General features: G+C 39.4%; 1 protein-coding gene across 3 annotated transcripts in view; it reads left to right on the top strand.

Annotated features, from left to right (window-relative positions):
- The window catches only part of ARHGAP24 (Rho GTPase activating protein 24), a 734,422-nt gene that overhangs the window by 215,221 nt on the left and 497,541 nt on the right, over positions 1-21,660 (top strand). The window contains exon 1 of one of the 3 annotated variants that reach the window (XM_049105020.1): positions 15,343-15,458. The exons of 1 other annotated variant lie outside the window; for it this stretch is intronic. The gene's annotated coding sequence lies outside the window, so the exon portion shown is untranslated. Of the gene's footprint in view, positions 1-15,342; positions 15,459-16,003; positions 16,159-21,660 lie in introns of those variants that run through there. One more of the 3 variants, XM_025425624.3, reaches the window with a different exon arrangement.

Below are 21,660 nucleotides of genomic sequence, written 5' to 3' on the forward strand. Positions count from 1 at the left end.
AATCCTAAAGAGTTGAATGTTATATTCCTAGCCTCCCACCCCCTACCCTCCCTAGGCTGGTCATTGGTGTTAGATGTAAAAGCAGAGACACAGCAGGAATAAACACAGGGAAATAGGGGCTGAGGAGGTGGACAAAAGTGTTTTCTACCAGAGCTGAAATGGTTCTTAGGGAACTGTCAAAACTTAACTTGAGGCTAGTCTCTGGGAATCTATGATCACCTTAGAAAATAGGAAAATGTCTAGATTGTCATATCAAAACATCTTAGTCACCAAAAACTTTGCATTTATTATTAAGATCTCACAAAAATAATGATTTCACTCTGCCTCATTGACATTGTTTACTCCCTACTGGCTTCTGACTCTTTCCTTTCTTCTCATTGCTCAACTTGTGCTCTGGCTTTGCCAAATTTCCAGCAGTCTTACATGCCTAGTATGATCTCAAGCTGGCTCTTCTATCCTGTGTGATCCTGTGTTGTTGTTTTACCCATCCCTGGCTTTTCCACCATCTAACTTTTGGGCCCAGGACTTCTGAACTTTGAAGCTTGTATTGTTCCAAATGGCCTTTCGCCCTAGGATGCAAGGACTCTTTTAATTACCTAGGAAAAAATGAGTGTTTAGCTTTGGTCCTTCCCTCCTATTAAAGGTCACCAGCTAGAACACTTAGTGACCTAGTCCTACCTGCATTTCTGTCCTGCCATTTTTTGACCACCCTACCCGCTATGGTATGCCATTAACTTTTTAGGTCCCGTCTATTTTGTGGAGTGTCACAAGAACTGTATACCCTTTTCGCCATTTATAGTGTCTGATACACTCATGCATGATTCAATCAGCCCAAAAATTGTTAGAGCCAATTGTGTGTTCGTAACTGTGGTAGGCATTTGGACAGACATTATAGGACATGTATGTATGTCAGTGCTATTGGCCTTAAGGGGCTTATTTATTCAGTATCATTGATATAAATGTTATACATTTGTGGGAATGGACTGGCCATTTTGTACAATACACATGCTGCTCTGATCCAGCATGTGAGTAGAGAAAAGATCCCAGGAGGAGAAGCCCTGATAGAGGGGACTACAATTCAGTCAGACTCTGACATTTTCTTGTTGGAGTTGTCTTCTTGTGTATTGCCTCTGCTACTTTATTCTGTATCATGCCCCCACTTCCTCCAGGCTAATCGTATAACAAAAATCTCTTCATATTGACTTTAGTACAGTGGATACAGCTTTTCATTCCGAAAAATATTATTAAGTAGTAGGTAACAAGATGTTAACAAACAATAACAACAAAACCTCACACCTTACTGCATGGTTTGTCAGTGGCGGTGGGGTATATGATAAGAGGAGAAAGCAGGGAGTTTTGCAGAACAAGTACATGTCAAGGGAGTTGCAAGTCATGAATAACACATCGCAGTTCAAGGAAATTTGCTCTTATGGGCTCCAGCAATAGAGTAGTCTTCCAATCCTAAGAATGCCAGCAAAAGGAAAAAAGACATAATCTAAACCAAAATCTTTCACACCCTAGAGCAACATTGATCATTGAACTTTCTTGGGGTTGGAACAAGAACCATATGCAGCTTTACTTGTCTCTCCTTCTGACTCCCTCCCTACCTGTTGGCCATGGAGACCATCTTGTTTTCCAGTATTCTGGAACTCAACAAGTGAACAACATTCTCCATTGAAGAATAGACAACTGATGAAATCAAGCCTATTCTTTACTTTAAGCCTCCTAAGCATGTCTATGACAGAAAGGGAAATGCATTTCAAATTTCTCTATAGATTTTGCCTACTTCACAACTGATTTAAAGGCAGTGAGCATTAAGTAATACTTTATTGCCTTCTGGATTAGGTTTTCAGTCTTGCCTCTTCAAATAACTTTAAATAAAAGACTTGGATCATCCTAGAATTAATCACACAAATATGCAATGTACAGTGTTAATGTCTATTTATTGAAGTTTGCATATGCAGACAATGAAGCTGGAATATTGTGACAGGTAGTCTAGCCTTCACTGACAACTCTTTTATTGGCTATTTGCAATAAAATATCTACTAAGCCATACTCCCTTATAGGCTGCATGGTCATTGCTTCAATTCTGGTCAGGACATATCTCTACCATAATGGTCTTCTACTCTCAAGGACTCAATTTCCAGACAACCGTTTTTAGGCTCACACTGAGAATTTCAGAGTGAAGGTGAAAGTGACAACTCTCTCTTTCTGAGAGCATTTTCCTCATAAGATGCTGGGCATCTATTTTTCTACTCATTATTCACTCCTACAATGTCCAGTGCCCCTTGGCTGTTGACCCTTTCTTGGTCCTTTGACTATACCTATCTAGCTGCCCAGTCAACTTGTAAAGATCTCCTGGGTGCTTATTGTTTGCATGGACTTTGAGCCTCTTGCCACCTTCTGGTTTTGGATGTTTGCCTCCTTGAATTTCGACTCACCTGCTGCCTTCCTTTCTTGTTCACACAGAAACTACTTCTTGGTCTTGAAGTCTTTAATCTGCTGCCACTTATGAATATAAAGAGTAAACTGCTTTTCAGATGACTGTCTGATGATTTAAGAATTGTCTGTCTGAGAACATAAAGACTCCTAACTCTGGGAAATGAACTAGGGGTAGTGGAAGGGGAGGAGGGCGGGGGGTGGGGGTGAATGGGTGACGGGCACTGAGGGGGGCACTTGATGGGATGAGCACTGGGTGTTATTCTGTATGTTGGCAAATTGAACACCAATAAAAAATAAATTTATTATTAAAAAAAAGAATTGTCTGTAATTGTTGTGTCCTTTTCAAGGATATCCTTGTAAAATCCAGTCTCTCTCTGTGGTTGTAGCTGCATTGCTTAGTTTTCTCTATAGTGCTTTATCAGATTCGTCATGTTTATTTCAGTCTTTATATACCTGTTTCAAAAATCTTGAGATGATATGTGCTTGATGAGAAGACTGATTATTATTTAAGAACACATTACTGATTGGATTATTATTGGAATGAAGAATAGTGCTTAAGGGATTTCTTTTGAAAATAGAAATGAAGTATAGCATGTTTGGTGTCCCTGGCAGCCAAACCCTTATTTGTGACGAGGTTGCGATGTGCCTGTTCTTAAATTAGGTTTTGGGGAGTTGGAAAAGAACATGGATTAGAGGGAAAATAACTGGGCATTAGACAGACTTTGGTTCTTGCCCCAGAACTGTTTGTCTACTCTCTAGGTTAAGACATGCCACTTAATATTTCTGAATGTCAATTTCTTCTAGACTCCACACAGTTGGTTAAAGAATCAAGTGAGACAATATATACAAAAGGTCTAGCATGAACTCTTAGACCAAAATATGTGTTTAATAAATATTACTAACCCATATCCTGTCTTATCAAACCCTTCATTCTTTACATGGCCCCTCCTCTGCATACAAATTTGGTCACACTAATTTCTTTCTTTGACCCTTCAGTATCTTAGAATGAAGTAGGAACTCAGAATGGAGATAAAACTCCTAAGCATGACCACAATGTATAATTTTACCCATTAAGATACCTGAAACATGATGGTGTATATGTTCTGGAGGCTATTTCCTCCTACAGATGGCCAGTTTTTCTGCTGGATGGATAGAGAGTGATGGGCTATCAAAAGGAGAAACTAACAGCTTTTCAGAGTACATAATATACATAGTTTACCGAAGTATAAATGGACCTCATGGCCTCAGTTCCCATGCAATATCTGGGTGGAAGTAGTAGACATGGTCACTTGGGTGCATGTTTGGAGATTTCAGGAGAATGATTTTGCCAAGTCTCTGTGTGTTTCTGTGTGTCATTCCTTTGCCTCTCACCCTCTCTCTCACTGCATCTCCTTTGTCTCTAGTTTTCCACACCGGGAAATTCTTTCTAGATTAGAGTTAAGAAGCTGTCACTAAAACACAATGGATTCTCTCCAGGTCTATTGCCATTTACATGAGTTTTACCATTAACCTGAGTCATATACTTTTGAACTTATTTTTGGTTGTGCTGTTTTCATTGTTTTCCTTCTGCCATCCCTTGCCTGAGGCAAATGAATTCATAGATTGAAGGTACAGGGGAGAAAAGAATACTACAAGTAAAAATACATTGGTTAGTATTTCAAAGATAGTATCTCATCACATCAGTGTAATTCTATCACACTAATATGTTCTGATCTGCCATGTGCATAATATTTAGGTGAAAAATATATCCACATTTCAGTCAAAGTTATTAGGAACATGTTACCTGCTGTTGTAAGTGTGTGGTACCAGGGTAAATTGCTTCCTGTTATCCCATTCACATGGCTACTAAGTAGGGGAGTTGAGATCTCTTCCAGTGTCTGTACTGGATGATGAGGAGGACCTAGAAGAGAGGCGGATGAAAACCTTCAGTGGGTCACTTCTTCAATTCAGGCTTGCTTCCTGCCTTATTTTCCTGCTTTATCTTGATATTTTCCTTTTCTTTGTAATTGGTAGTAGCTTTTTCTTTCAGCGAGGATTTCTCTGCTCCCCCAGGGACTGTGATAAAATAGAGTCTCTGTAATTTGAGTCCTTATCCCCTGTCTCTGAAGTTAGTAAATAAATTTTTGTTATTGTTTTGTTGTTGTTGTTGTTGTTGTTGTTGTTGTTAGCAAAAATAGGAAGCAGTCAAGGAAAAAAAAATCACCTTTTCAGGTCTGGTTCTGGTCCTTTCACCATTTGCTCTCAGGAAAGAACTTGTGCTCTAGACCTACATTGGTGGGACCCACCTCCAAAATTAGATGATTGGGTTGGGAATTATATCCTGTCCCATCGCTCACACCAGAATTGAGGCCCATAATAGGCTGAGTGAAGACTCATCTTCATTTAGGAGAAAAGATAGAGTCAGTTTTCATAAGAAAATCCATCCCAGACATTCTGTTTCAGAAGTCAATATAGGCATTCCAATGTGAAGGTGGGACACCTTTGGGAGAGGCACAAGAGGAGATAGGGCAAAGCCTGTGAGGGAGAGAACTGCTCTCCCATTTCCTCTTTATTTTCAGCGGTCTTTCCTTAGCTCTGTAAGCCTACCCTGGGTTATTTTTGGACTGCTGTGTAAAACAGAGATGAGTAGTGGAAAAAAGATAAAAAAGGAAAGTAGAGGAATTCCAAGGATAGGATCAGAAATTCAATTAGCCATTTGGCTAGACAGCTATTGAAATTAAAAAGTTGTGCATAAGGTAGTGGTATATATATTAAGAACTACCTAATTGGAAAATTGGGCAGCATCATGTTTTCTTGGGTCAGATATAACTGATACCTGACTCAATTGGTCAGCTTTCCGAAGAACATCTTCCTGATTTTTGTTTTTGAAACCTTTGTCTTTTTCCAGTATTTGCCACAAATGTTCATACTGAATGTATTGGCCACTTTGGTTCTATAATGTTGTATATTGGGGACTCATGAAGCTCAAAGTCTCAGAAAGCATTTGGGGAATGAATGAGGTGGGTGTTTCCTGTAGGTTAATGTAGTAGAGGCTTGATGGAAGATGTCCAAAGCTGAATGGTAGGAATAATAAGAGCCTCCATTTGTTAAATGTGTTTCCTGTGTCAGGCACTGTGGTTTTCAGTTCATATACAGTAATTCGCTTTGTGTTCAAAACAATTCTGTGAAATACTGTCATAACACTATTAACTCCCAGCTGGAGAGGACACACCTATGAGATAAACGAGAAGATAGAGGGGGGACATCTAACAAATCTCTGGTGAACAGAATGACAATTAACAAGAACCAAACAAGAAAGAATCTATTATTAGAATCCATTACTATACATAAAATGGTAGGATGTCAATGGTCAAGTGAAGAATAGATCATTGAAACAACTGGTGCCAAAGACTAACAAAAAAATGAGTATCTCTGGGCAAAATCCATGGTTCTTATAGAATAGGTGTGCCAGTTTGCCAGTTGGGAGTTTCTAAGAAGTTGTTTAGCATTGATGATAGTTTCCCAGTATATTGTTCCAGCTTCTTTGCCCCACCCTTTACAATTTCATTGGGTAAAACACCTATTTAGATTCTGGTATATGTGGAATCATAATATTAATAGTAATTCAGGTTGCATTGTATGTTGAACTATGAGCTTTGAGCACTTCCAATTTTAAACACCCTCATTATCTCCAAAGGATCTCAAATGCTTGACAGGTTCATGAGTATATTGTAAAATGTTTGAACCTCTGTACTTATAATACACAAACACCAATATAAACATTGTTTTTGCAAGAGCCTTTGTGTGCTGTGATATGAAACCAATGGTCAGGCAGGAGGGCAGTTGAAATCCTCTTGGAACATAAATATAATGAAGATGTCTAATGAAGGACTAATTGATGCTAATAGGAATTAGTCAATTTTAATACTGTAATTTGTTCAGTGTCACAATAGCAATTAAGAAAAAGAAAGAAAGGTTTTAAATCTCTGAATTCTATGTTGAAAGATCCAAGGTTAAGATAAGGTTGTAGCACAGCTTGTTTATTAACATTGTTAAAAATGATGATCAAGTTAATTAAAATTGCACTATAATGGTGCCATCTAGATAGACTCATGACAGACATTTTAATGAGCTCCTTTCAAAGTAGCAATAATAATTAAGTTATTTTGAACTCAGCTCACTGTTTTCATATGGAATCTTTTGTGCACAGCTCTTTTATATCCCATTGGTAAAACTGTAAGTAGCAGGAAATTTAGACTGTGGACTCTAGAAATAGCTGTGGCCCTGACTGCTTTGTGGTGAACTGTGTGTGCTATTTGAGAAGAGTATTTATAGTCAATGTATATTATTCTTCTCTACACCGCTCTTCTACCCTTAAAAAACACTAGTAACGCTAAAGGAGAGGGAAGAGTCTAAGGCAAAAGTCTCCAATCTTTTCTCAATGATTGGGAACTTTTTTCATGTCAAAATATTTAAGAGTCTTCTCGCACATAAGAAGTTGTTTAGTATCCTATTGATTAATCAAAGGTATAATGAAACTCTATGATTTCAGTAGTAATTTTCATTTTATAAGTTACAACTCTGCATACCTAAGGGAAATATTAGTGAGTTCTTGTTTGAGTCTATGATTTTTTAATTCTCAGACAACACGACTGTATTTTATTCATCCTTTTCCTCTCTCAGGATTGGGCTGTTGGTATTAGAAATCTGGAGAAAGGTAGGACCTCATGTTTTGGCAACTCCTTGATAAGTCAATATGAGCAGGAAGTTGGGAAAAAAGAGAATGAATTACCATGTTGTAGATATCAACACATCTGACACCTATTTGCTCTTTACATGAGGATGTTTTTCTTAGAATATAGTAAAAATATCTACCTTATAGATTTGTTTTTGTAATTGGAACAAAATAAAGTTAAAGAAAGGATGAGGCTGGATATTGATTTTTTTGCCCCTGATTCTGCGAATATTGAGACTTCATATTATGAATAACTAAGGCTCTTTATAGAGTAAGTAAATCTTGATGTTATGGACTCCAGAGTGACAAATGATGTTAGTAAACATTGCTCCATGTAGATATCTTCTTATTGCAGCCTTTTAACTAAATAGTTTATTTTTTATTTTAAAGCCTCATGATTGCTCAAAAACCACACAAAGTTCTGATAAATATCTATAGGTTGACTTATTAAGGCTCATTAGTAGCCTAATAAGAAGTTATTATACAAATTTGTCACGGTGGCATAGGTTGTTACAAAGCTGTGTGTTCATGGACTATTAGTTTACATTTGAGCACAGTGTATTTTGCCCTGGAAAGGGCTATTTTTGTAGGTGATCCCTGTGTGTCTATTAAATAAAAAATGCAATCATAAAGTCACTAATCTTAGCTTGACAAAAAGCCGATGCAAATTTACTATTAATGGGCTTGTTCATATAATATATGTATTACAAAGTTGTGTATTTCAGAAACGTAAGTAGTGATTACAATGTCAAGATGAGTCTAACATGGATCAATTAATTGCATTCACATTAAGAGCATAGAATTTTTGTCTTATTGGACATCATGTTTAGAAATCATTTTCCTTGATGGGGCATCTGGGTGGCTCAGTCAGTTAAGTGACTGACTCTTGATTTTAGCTCAGGTCAAGATCTCAGGATCCTGAGATTGAGCCCATCATATTCTGTGCTCTGCATGGAGCCTGCTTAAGATTCTCTTTCCCTCTCCTTCTGCCCCCCCCGCCAACCCCTCACACTCTCTCTTGCCTTAAAAAGTAAAAATAAAATGTATCATTTTGTCTGCCAAATACTCTCGGAATATGATCATCTATTAAAAGGAACTACATGTAGACAAGGCTAATTTAGATAAGCATTTCAGTTCTAAAGTTGACATCTTTCATTAATAAAATTAAAGAACAATATTGCTATAATCTTCTTTCCATTGAAATGTTAACATAAATCCTTCATCTAAAAAATTCTAAATTAAAATTATCTTTGTGTCCAAAATACAATGAGGGACATCATGAAGAATTAATAAGTCATTTTACACGTGGCAGTAGCTTACTCTTAAATATTTGTCTTATAATATTAATTTTTACAAAAGTCTTAATGAAATGTACATTGGTACTGTGATCCTCCAAAAGGAGAGGAGAGATGGGAGAAAAAGTTACTTTTGAATCACTTCATAAGAACTTCATAAGCAATTAAAGCTAGAGATTAAAATGAAAAGACTTTGTTGATGTCTTAGGCTTTCCCAGTATAATGCTCAATCCAGAAAATATTTCAGTGTTTTCAAGCTGATTTTCAGAAAATTTGATACCATCACTAAATTTCTGTCATTTATTTATAAATAGTATTTTTTCTATTTTTATACAACTCAAAATCAGAGATTCTGTGCAAGGTATGCTAAAAAAAACTCACGTGGTAAGGTAAGTACCTGGACAATTTTCACATTAAATATATTCATTGTCTTCTGGTCTATAAAGCAATGCATTTTAAAAATTTAAAAAAACAAATGAGCATAAAGATAAAATGTCAAAATGTCTTTACATGTTGGTTAAAATCAAGGCTAGCATCTGTCTAAAGCAATGATACAACATTACCACATGAAGGGTTAAATCTTTTGTCTGTCTCTGAAGATGATGCCAACAACTTTCAGAGGCTAGATATTAACTGAGGAAAATTTATATATTGTAGCATTATTTCTGCATTACCTTAGAGGGAAAAGGACAAATTTACTCTAAACCTTTTTAATTCAGTCATTCTTAGTGGTTGAATATAAATTTCATGAAGGAACAGATTACACCTGAATTGACTTTGCCTTTTGCACAGTCCTTACATTTGGGAGGTGTCAGATATTTTTGACCTGTGTAAAGGAGCCACCCATGTACATAGCCATTAGCTACTTCCTCAAATTTGCTCATTTCTCCCAATATTGTCTTTCTTAAAAAGTTTCCAAAATTGTGTTTAACTACACTGCACTTCTAATTCCTTGTATAGTACTGTAGTATACACAGCAGTTTAAAAGGACATAGGTAGGGATATGAATAAAATTCATATTAATAATGAACTTTTATGTACTGGTTAAGGCCTAGGCTTTAGTCTTTAGGTTCTGAGTTTCCACCCAGTAGAATCAGTGGAAGTCTCCATCCCCACTGAGCCTCTTACCTACCCCTCATATGATATGGGCATCTTACATCTTCTGCTTGGGAGGTATTGATATCTTCCCACCACATATCTCTGTGCCAATCTCTTACCTAGTGGCTTTAGTCTGCCCCAGAGTTGATGTGGATGGCCTAGTTAGGTTTAATCCTGCTGTAGCTGCAGATTGCTTGTAGAGATGCTGAGTACCCCTTGCTCCCAAATGAGACAGGAGATGCGTTTTCTAAGCTGATCTTAAAACTATTTTACTGGTCTCCCTAAAGGGTGATCACATTATCTGTCATTGTTTATTTGGTTTTGAAATCCCCTTTTTTGAGGAATTGGGAACCATTTTCTCCAAGTTTGAGTCAGAGGACCTTTGAAGGGACTCATGTGATATCCCTTTCAGAAGCATCCTTCTTCCTTGAAAATGCATCAGTATCTTGGGTTGAGGCTTGCATTCAATTTACATTTCATGAGATGATTTCCACTAGAGCCACTTGCCAGTTTCTTTTACTGGTCTCTCTGTTCATGAATAAAGCAAGCCAGGCAGAAAGTCCTCCACTGAAGCATCTATGATGAATGGAGAAAGCCAGCATTCAGAAACCCCACATTTGTCCTCCTCAGCCTCAACCCCACTTTAGACCACCTTATTGCCAGCCTAACTTCTCTGCTCTTGCAAATTAAGCCCTCATAGACTTGCTTGCTACTAATGCTTTTAAGCTTTGAAAAAGTTGAGAAATTTGAGACAAGAAAATAAATGGAGAAGATAATAACTTTATAGTCTTTTTTTGTCTGCTCAATAGCTCATATCTTTAAGAAATGTTCATTTTAATTCCAGTGTAGTTAACACACAGTGTTACATTAGTTTCAGGTATATAATATGTGATTCAACAATTCTATACGTGATGAGTGCTCATCATGACAAGTGTACTCTTTAACCCTCAGCACCTATTTCACCCAGCAACCCCTCCCCCCCAACTCTCCTCTGGTAACCATCAGTTTGTTCTCTATAGTTAAGAATATATTTCTTAGTTTGTCTCTTATCCCCCCCTTTGTTCATTCGTTTTGTTTCTTTTTCTTTTCTTTATTTTTTTTTTTTTTGGTTTTATTTATTTATTCATGAGAGAGAGAGAGAGAGAGAGAGAGGCAGAGACACAGGCAGAGGGAGAAGCAGGCTCCATGCAGGGAGCCTGACGTGGGACTCGATCCCGGGTCTCCAGGATCAGGCCTTGGGCTGAAGGCAGCGCTAAACTGCTGAGCCACCTGGGCTGCCTTGTTTTGTTTCTCATATTCCACATATGAGTGAAATCATATGGTATTTGTCTTTCTCTGACTGACTTATTTCACTTAGTATTATACTCTCTAGATCCATCCACGTTGTTGCAAATGGCAAAATTTCATTCTTTTTTATGGCTGAATAATACTCATTATATATATATGTATATATATATGCCATATTTCTTCATTCATCTATCATTGGACACTTGGCTGCTTCTGTATCTTGGCTATTGTAAATAATGCTGCGATAAACATAGGGGTGCATATGTTCTTTCAAATTAGTGTTTTTCCTAATAGCCCATATCTTGAACTGCCCTTTGGTCATTATCTTCTTGGAATATTCTCCTGGTTTATTTTGAGAATCTTCCAAAAATCACATTATTTTTATTGATTTCCTAGAAAGTTTGTTTGGTAGTTTCCCAAATATTGGGGAGCTAATTATCCCAAATTCAAATCTCAGTTTCCAATTAAAATGGTTTTCTTGGATGCTGTTTAGACCGAGACTCAGAAGTTTACTGGATTCTGTTAGAGAACTAAACTGTCCCTTCCAAGATATACAGAATCCCACCCCCTCCATCAGCTCCCAGAAAAATCTCCTGCTTTATACTTTCATTGGCCATTTCTAAATCTCTCACTATTCTAGAGTTTCCCTGTGCTTGCTGACTCACAATTTCTTTAAGGTAGCCTATCTTTTCCTGTCATTCACATGTCAGCTCACCACACCCTCTCTCCTTTCTCTACTCACTCATGAGTATAGGCTCATGAATTTGGGGCCCAGGCAAAAAAAGCCTTACTTTTGTTGGTAATATGATTCAAACTATTATATAAGGTAGTTATGCACAAAGAGGTGAAGAGTCACTTAGACATATTAAAAAAGTTAATAATACTTATCCCTGAATGGTGATATCATGGCAATTTTTAATTTCTTCTTTTTATGCTTCTTTGTAGTTAATATTTTCACGAGTTAACATATATTAATTTTGTAATTAAGCAAAAAAAAAACAACAAACACTATCTTGAAAATAAATTTAATCATAGGTTTTTGGTTTTGGGGTTTTTTTTGAGGGGGGGTATGATTTAATTCAGGAGTCTAGGGGGCGATGGAGTGTGACACAGGCTACCACCAAAATATGCTAATTCAATAAGAGTATAGTGATGGTTGATACTATGCTTCCCCAGAATCTCAACAGGCACATAACATGCTTCATTTTTCAAGTCCTTGACTAGGGCGCCTCGGTGGCTCAGTCAGTTATGTGTTGGCCTCTTGGTTTAGGCTCAAGTAATGGTTTCATGACCTCACAGGTCATGGGTTGGAGCCCCATGCCCTACACCAGCTCCGTACTCAGCAGGGATTGCTTGAAGATACTCTCCCTTTGCACCCCTGTCACTCTCTCTCTCTCTTTCTCTCTAAAATAAATAAATAAATCTTAAAAAAAAAAAAAAAAAAAAAAAAAAAAAAGCCCTTGACTGACAACAGGCCTGTGATGAAATTAGAGAGTCGGGAAGGACTGACACCATAGTAGCCCTTCTCTCTTTTATACTTTCTCTTCTTTATTATCTTTCTTACAAGGATTTCACTGGATTTTTTTTTTAATAGTAGTAATATGTCCCCTTTTCCTGAATCATGGTTTTGGGAATAGTAGGCATGAAACTCCCTCAAATCATATCCCCTCCTTACTTAGTTAAGACAAAAGCTGGTGTTCTCAAAAGGGAACTTCTTCCAGGAAATACAAAGAGAGAACAAAACTAAACCAGGCATTTTGAAATAGATGTGTTTTAAAGCACAGCCTCTATCTTAATACTGAAATCAGATCCTGGCATGTTCCAGTATACCCACACAAATTCTGCATTGTTGGTGAGAGCCTGAAGGAAATGTTAGGATTTTGGCAGTTGTTGACTATTCAGTTTTGTTACTATGTTTTTTGCCCTCTTAGGAATGTATGTGTTCCCAAAAGAAAACATAACTAAAGAGTCCCAGAATCTGACATTAACAGGCAAGTGGGTAACATGACAATACATTACTCTATGCTGAGGTCTTCAAAGAATCTGGCAAGGAATATGAACACTTTCAGGAAAAACATATTTTTAATTCATATATGTGGTTTTTATTTTTTATTTTTTTTCATATATGTGGTTTTTAAAAAAAATTCAAACTGGAAATTTGCATCTCTTAGGTTACCTTCCCACCCCCATGTGTTTACTAGTCTCCTTTGACTTAGGTGCTTGAAACATTAGACAAAGCGATTGTACAAATTCTGGTTGAGATTCCTTTAACTAAATTCCAATCAAAGTGGCCTGACAGAAACAGCATCCAGGGGGCTTTGTCTATGGATGCTCTTTTATCCTTGACTCTGGCAATACTGATACTCAAACTTGTCCAAATGTAGTGAGGCTATTATCTTCTTTCTCTCCTCCTCTTCCTCTTTCTTTCCTTCCTATTGCATTTCTAGGTCCCTAAAATCCCCTTAGTCTTGGAAGCACTAAACTTCTCTCTTGTAAATCTAAGGTCCCTCCAACCCTGCCTGTCTTTTATACCAACTTTCATAAACCTTTCTTCTGAGGGTGTCTATGACTTAGGAATCTTCAGGAAAGTTAGCCCGCACTCCTGAAGCATTTGCAGGTTTTGTGAAGTGTATCTCAAGCATGCTTTTAACTCAGTATTGAGTTGACTGCTAAAATTCAGCTTTACGTAATGCCCTGGGTAAGTTCTCCCTAGATGCTCTGGGAATCGAATGATAGATGCCATCTTTGCCCTGGAGTCTGGATCAATAACACCAACATGCTCCTTTGGTTAGAGTCTTGCACATCTCTGTTTAAGAGTTTATTTCTCCTTTACGGTTGCTACAAGCAGTATGAGGCATGTCTCCCAGTCCCAATTAATCCAGAACTAAGAGAGGAATAACAGTCTAATGAACAACCAAGCATTTTCTAATTCGGGTTATACTCTGTTGTAACAAAGAAATCTGCTATGTCTCTCAGGGGCTTCTAGAAAAGGAATATGTTGATCCTTGTCTTTCTGCAGAGAAGTGAGAGGGAAAGCCAGGGGCTTTGGTAGGTATACCTCCCCCATGCTTAATCCTCAAGTGAAAAATCTTCCTATCTTTCAGTTGTATTGTCCAGCTTAAGACAATCACATACATCACGCATGTCAATGAAGCAATATCAAATGGAAAGCGTAAGGACAGAAATCAGGAGATGTGAAGGGCAAGGTCTGGTTACAAGGCTGTGTCCAGAGGCATCTCTTAACCTTTGGATCAGGGACTACCCAGTAACCACCCTGAGTTTAATTTCGTATTGTCTTGAGTCTAAATTGCTTGGGGTAATAATTGTTAGATCCTGAAATAGGTTACTGATGTGATCGTTTCCTTGCCTTTTTTAAATGTCACCATCTTGAATCATACTTATTGACACTTGTCTTCCTGAGGCTTTTGAGTGCATCGAATGTGTGCAGATTTCGTTTTGGTTAATTTCATTGTTTTCTGGCTTTCATTTAAAACTGCCCGTTGGCATTTACCTGCCAGGGTGGAGCTGGAACACATAAAGCCATGTGGGTTGATAAAGGTCATTTAGTCCTACCAATTAGAAAATAAACTAAATAAATAAGCTTCTGGTTAGGGATTCCACACACATTTTATTGTATTTGTTTAGTTTTAAGGATTGAATTATTTTACTCATGAGGGACAGAGAGGTAGGCACGTAGGCAGAGGGAGGAGCAGGCTCCCCATGGGAACCCAACTCGGGACTTGATCCCTGGAACCCCGGCATCAAGGCCCAAGCCAAAGGCAGACTCTCAACCACTGAGCCACTCAGCGTCCCCTCCAACCCCCCCCCCCCCCTTTTTAAAAAGGAAATGCCAAAGGAGAGATGATTCCCCCTGCAGAAGTTAATTCGATTCATTAAAGGGCTGAGAATTCCTCAGCCAGAAAATCAGCTTTGTAGCGGGGCATCGGGTTGGGATGGTGCGGATGACCAGGAAGAAAGACTCCAAGAAAGAAGATAAAAGAGGAAAAAAGAAGTGTCTACATGGGTTTTTATTTTTGCTGTTTCTAAATTTGCACGTGTGCTCCTCTTCCATATCACTGGAGATTCCTAATGAGAACACTCATATTGCGTCTTAAAGAAATCCAGTGATGGGGATCCCTGGGTGGCGCAGCGGTTTGGCGCCTGCCTTTGGCCCAGGGCGCGATCCTGGAGACCTGGGATCGAAGTCCCACGTCGGGCTCCCAGTGCATGGAGCCTGCTTCTCCCTCTGCCTGTGTCTCTGCCTCTCTCTCTGTGTGTGTGACTATCATAAATAAATAAAAATTAAAAAAAAAATCCAGTGATGGTTTTAAAGCGATCTAAAGCAGAGATGTTCTTAAAGCTCTTTGAAATAATGGAGTTAGTTGGCTTTCCAGGTGACTGATCGTACGATCTGGATTCGGAACAGGCGGTTTTGGTGGTGGCGGGAAGAGAGGGGGTTGCATCAGCCAAGATGTGACCACTCTGTCCCTTCTTCCGTCCCGGGCGATTCTGAGAGCTCTCCAAGCTCGTGATAAGGGAGTGCGTGTGCTTTGCATTTCTCTAAGGAGCTGAGGGCATCCATCCAAATAAGCGCCTCTAGGGGTGCGGGTTTAATGAGCCAGGTAATTCTGATGGGGAACGAGATTATTCAGAGGGAGCCGGGAAGCGAGTGCAACCTGTGCGGGCGGGTGGGCCGGAGAAGTGCAGGCTTCCCTCCTGCTCGGCGCCCACAGCCCCGGGTCGGGGCTCCCGAGTAAGGAACCAGGGATGTCAGCTGCGGCCCAGGCTCCGAGGAACCCCGGCGGCGGCTCGCGGGCTCCTCCCGCCTCCCCAGCAGCGCGGCTCGAGTCCTCGGGAGCTGCCAGTTGCCAGATGAAATCCTGAACCCGGGCTGCGCCTGCGGTCGGCCCCGCTCAGTGGCTCCAGCCTCCTGCGCTGCGCACTCGCACGTTCGCACAATCCCTCTCTCTAACTTCTGCGGCTCTTTGCGCAACTGCTAGGATTTCTCAAGCGCATGTGGCAACTCGGCCGCGCTCCGGGGGCAGCGGGCGGGGCGCCGAGGGTCTCCGAGGCCCCGGGGGGATCGCGGCGCGCAGGGCGGCGGGGAAAGCCCCGCGGCCGCCCCCGCCCCGCTCCCCCCGAGCCACAGCTGCGGAGCGCCCGGGGGCACGGGGCGCGACACTTCCCCTTGTTGCGGGAAGTACAGCGGCCGGCCCTGCCCCCGCCTTTGCTTTTCCTTTTCCCTCGGCTCGTCCTGGGAGCCTCTGCGCTCGGAGCAGCCGCCGGCCCGCGTCCGTGGAGCGCCCGTGTGCCCGGGCCCGGGTAGGTGAGGGCGCGGGGCGCGGGGGGCGGGGGGCGGGGGGCGCGCGCGGGGGCGCGGGGGCGCGGGGGCTGCGGCACAGCTGCGGGGAGCACCCGGAGTCCCGGGCCCGGCCGGGGGCGGTAGTTCGTGCTTCTGGCCCGAAACGTAGATGGATTAATAGAAAGTGTGCAGGTCATCTCACCTCCATTCCATCCCTCCCCCCCGCACCCCCCTTCTCTGTCTGTGGCCGCTACTGCCTTGGAGGATTCCCCTAGACAGCAGGCACGCAGAGGTAGGTACCAATGACGAATTCTTTCACCGCAAGCGCAAAATGATAGGGAATCTGGTGAATTTCGAGCCACCCTGAAGATCATGTTTAGATTTTTTTAAGGAGTGACTTTTTGAAGGCGTTATCCATCCTCTCCTGGGTATGAATAGGTAATTTGTTGTCCTTAAAAGAAATAGTCTGGACAGTGTTTCTTTTCTAAGTCCTCAAATAGAAGGGGAGATACTACTCTAAGAGTAAGATTTCTTGCAGCTATTAGGTTTTCGGTATCCACTGGTACTAGGGAGCCCGGACTCCCCGTGTAGTCTGTGTCTGTTTAATTCATTTGAAATAAAAGATAATCTCCAGAGTATTTGTGTTTCCATCATAGTTTTTGTTACTCTCTCCTTTTTTTTTTTTTTTTTTAAACCTTGGCAAGACATCATCACTTCATCTCTTTCTAAAAAGAGGAAATGCATAAATCATATTGGGTATTTGGGATATAAAAGTAGTAAGGGGCTTGCTTACGCGTAAGTAAAACAATGTGTGTTACCGTGTCTACTAAGGAAGGCAAATTAATTGAAGTCTGGGGATGTTTACAGTACAGTTAAGAGATTTACGCAATTATTGAGAAGAAGATGGACAGACCGATTAAGCACAGTCTGTCCCCTGATTCTAATTAGAACTCAAAGCCAACCCTTAAGGGCAAGAATGGATGTTGGTATTAAGCTGGGCATCATAAAACACAGAGAATTAATAGATTAGAAAAAACCAGAAGACAAGTATAAAGCCACATCAGACTTGCTAAGATCTCGCTCTCCCTTTTATATTTCTTAATACTTCCTCTTCTCTGGGGGGACATTTTCAATTTCTAAGGGAGCCCAACAATACAATTCCCCTTCTTGTATTTCTGGAGTGCCTGACCTTCAGGTAGCGAGTCAAGGAATCTGTTCTTTAGATCCATTACTGTGTTGTCAGAGAATTCACTGTAGACATCCTGGAGGACTGAGATATTGGCAAAACTTTAAAATAAATAACATTCCCCTTCCACTCCAAGGAGGTATGTACTTTGTGGAAGACCTTAAGTAGGAATAAGGGATAAACGAGGAGTTTTTTAGATTTGGAATTTAGTTTGAGGTATGTGTAAGGAATACACAACTAGTGTGAGAAAAAGGAAGGAGAACCTGTAATTTTTTTCTACATCTGAAAAGCTGTTGAAACTCAGTCTGTCTTTGGCTTCCAACTGTATTATTTTGTTTTATTACCTAATCGCAGGGATTTGGAATTGAGAGGTGGATGGTTTCTGAGTAAGAATGTTCTTTTGTGCTGTTTCTGCTGGTGAATTTGAACCATTTGAAAACACAACCTGATAGTAAGTGAGGAAAAACTAAGTTCTCGAGGAAAACAAAACAAAACAACAACAACAACAAAAAACAAATAGCACTGTACCCTTCTAGACAAGAGTGTAGGTTTAAGTGTAAAAGAGAAAAGCATTCTGGGCTTAATCTCCAGTGGGTTGCTTTCTGATTTTGCTTGGTATGGCAATGGCCAAAGCCCTGAGAATTTTTACTGGTCAGAGCTTTATTTACTGTGTGCTCCTAAACTCTCTAGGATGGAGGGTGGGGGGGTAAGGGAAGGGCAGGAAGGGGAAGGAATGTGCAACAGGTGGTAATAAGTGGTTTGAGTCTGATTACTTTGCTGTCTTGGCCAAAGCCTACTTGATGTTTACCAATAGTGCCTTAGTAGTTTTGTTGTAACTTTCTGGCCCATTCAAGTATGTTTTCTTTTTGGCTTATTAATGCCCGGGTTGGCTTCATAGGGCTAAAAGCAGGCAGAACTGCTGCAAAATCCAGACCAGGCCTTTTGTTTCTGTTTTTAGGGTTTGCAGAGCTGTGGGGTCACCTAGCTACCTGTAGTTATTTCCCCGTGGTATTTTTCAGCTAGTCGTGAAGTGTTCTTTCCTGATGAGTTGAGCTTATATAATACTGATCCCTTCTTTCTGCCACGTGTCAATTTTTGGTAAAGGTAAGTGCTTTGGAAAAACCATATGGAGAAGGTGGATAGAGCCAGTGGAAGGCACAGCCCCTCAATTATTCACACGTGGGTATGGAGGAGGTTGACTATAACAAGAACCTGAGGCGTGTATTCTATAATGGTCACATGTTCCTGAGAAGAAAAGCATACAGGATTTAAAATCCGAAGGTGCTTGTTTTACTCTTAAATCAGTGGCCAGAGGATTAACATTTCTCCCAGCTGGAGAAGAGCATTAAAAAATAAAATTGTAAATAGTCAACTTTGCCATGAAGTTAATGCTCTTCATGTGAAGAGTTCAAGGCTCAGATTGAGTCTTGAAATGGTGACCCGCCTGTCTTTGTTACTTGAGCTCAAATTTTATAAGATTATGATGGCTTTAGTGGCTAAGGCAAAGCACATTTGAAAGTGGGGGGATTGTTCTGATTCAAGGAATGTTCAGTTTTCAGAAGTTATTGTGTACATGTGAGCTTTTAAGCAGCATCTACATTGGACTGTGGCATTGCTACAATTTATAAAAAGGACAGATCTAATTGTGTCAATCCCTTGTTCTAAAACCTTTGATGATGGATCCCAGGGTCCCAATAACTCACAACATTAACTCTAAACTCTTTAGTATAGTGACTAGAAGCTTTTCAAAGCCCTTACTTTTTAGTTTCTTCTTCCTGCACAAGGACTCCTCATTGTTCACACTTCAGAATTTTTGCTCATGGATTTCCATTCTCCAGGAATTCCCTTTGCCTGGAAAGTCCCACTTGATTCTTGGTGACCCATTTCAACTGGAACTTTGGGAGAATTTACCCAATTCTATGTAGGAAAGATAAACCATTTCTTCTTGTCTGTTTCCATGGTGTTTTGAACATACTTTGAATAATTATTTTTTAATAATTTTTATTATTAAATGTTACTACCAACCAACTACAATGAGTTCCTTAACAGTTATCTTGGGGGTGGAGGAGCTTCTGTATCCTAGTGCCCAGCCCAGTGTCTGAAACGTATAATAGATACGTGTAATTGTTTCCTTAATAAATGGGCAAGTAAAGTTATAAATGAATAAAGTACCAGTGGACTGCAATTCACTTCATTTTCCAAAAGTGACAATGCTACGAAATATAATTCGCTTCCTAGATCAACCCACACATGCCTGTTTAATTCCTATGATAGATAAAATCTGTGCTTTTGAAATTATAAAGCAAAAGCAAAGCAAAAAAACTACTATGGAATCATCTTTTTCTTTTGAAAAACCACAAAATATACTTGAGTTTAAAGATAATGGAAACAGTTTTAATAGATATGCGTTTTTCACAATTGTTTTTTATATTATACTATAAAGTCTTTAATTTATCAAATCCCAGTGGGAGGTCCTGGGTTTGGCTGTGAGGAGTAATAATGGAATTAAATTTGGAGACTCTGCTGCCTGTGGATGGGCAATCATTTTAATTAATCAAACAAAATAGAAATACTAATTTTGCCTATTTAATAATTATCTTGAGTGCTAGTGCTTGGAGGAAGTTGGATTTAATTAAAGGAGAATGTGGAGGTGGATGGAGAGGAGGAAATTCAGAGGGGCATCTGTTTTCATGTTACTGATTTTTTATTATATTAATTTTTAAAAAGATTTTATGTATTTATTTGAGAGAGAGAGAGAGAGAGATAGTGACAGAAATAATGAGCGAGGGGGAGAGGGATAAGCAGGCTCCTCACTTAGTGGGAGCTAATGTGGGGCTTGATCCTAGGACCCTGGGATCATGACCTGAGCTGAAGGCAGATGCCTAACTAACTGAGCCACCCAGGTGCCCCTATTGATTTACTTTTCATCTCATTTGAGCACTTAGGCAAATCCAGAGTTTCTTCCTGAAAAACTTTGTCTTACTCTACAGTTATTTCTGCTGCCTGTCATGTAGAAGGTTATTCTCCATTGAACCAATATACAAATGGACTTGTTTCATGTTCAGGCAGTAATACCTCTGTCACTTGCCTACCTGTACTGTTTAGCTCATGGTTTGTCAATTAAGAATGCATAATGCTTGTGTTTTAGTCACCAGTCAGGGACCTTAAGCTCAAATTGTTCCTTATATAATATCTTTGAGAAGAGTAGAAGAGCAAGCATTGATATTTAAGAGTAATAGTCTACTCAGTTTCCTAAATCTTCCATGCTCTCTATTTTTATCAAATTATATGACCAGAAGCTTACCTATCCCACTCATATTACAACACCTTTTTGTTACATTGTCTTCATCATGCTAGGCTATAATGTAGTGCTCTGGATTTTACCGAGTCAACATAAAAGAGGTGGCATGCAAAATACCTTGGCACTTTTTGTTATGTATTTCAATATTCTTTGCATAAAGATCTCTGTAAATTCATTTTTGCTTTTACTACTTTAAAAACTGTGTCTCTTATGATTAACTAGTGTTGTTTCTTTTGTTAAAAGAAAAGAGACTAAGAAATAACCATGTTTCTCATTTGGATTTGTCACACAAGAAACTCAGAACTAAATTTGATGCTTACAAGAAGACCTAGACAAGGCTACAAGTAACAGTTGGCATTCTTTTATTCACCTATCATACCTATACCTTTTAACTAAGTTAACTCAAATCCATTATGGAAATACATTGAATTACCTTCATTTTGTATATGTTTCACCCTTTTTTAGATGTGTAGTTAAGTATTTATAAGTCTCTATTTTGTAACTTCAGTTTAGTATTTTAGAGCCAATAATTTTTCCAGATCTTGTGTGTGTGTGTGTGTGTGTGTGTGTGTATGTGTGTGTGCGTGGTTCCTAGAAACATTCTAGGTACTGTTTTTGTACTCCCTGGATAAAATAGACTTGCCCCAAATGTTACATTTCTTGAAAAGCTTAGAGGAGGAATCATGTCTGAATAATTTTGAAAATCAATATTTAAGGCCATACATGTGTGTTTCTTCAGTACATGTATCACAAGTGTATACAAGAGTTCCCTCGGAGATTTCTGAGAAACAGAAAACATTCTTTTTGTTACAAATTAAATCTATCAATAAATTGAGGCTTATCCCTATGTAATTGTGGTTGCCCCCCACATTGGGTTTTCAGAAAACAAAGTAAGTTTTCCAACTTCCTGGGGGAAATTGTCCTGAATTTTTTTTCTTTCTTTGAGTCTCACAGACTCTCATAGTGATAATCACTCTAATGAATTAAGTACCTACTAAGTACCAAACACTCCACGAGTTGTTTTTACATATATGA

The sequence above is a fragment of the Canis lupus genome, chromosome 32 (assembly GCF_003254725.2).
Source record: "Canis lupus dingo isolate Sandy chromosome 32, ASM325472v2, whole genome shotgun sequence".
In the NCBI taxonomy this organism is placed as follows: Eukaryota; Metazoa; Chordata; class Mammalia; order Carnivora; family Canidae; genus Canis; species Canis lupus.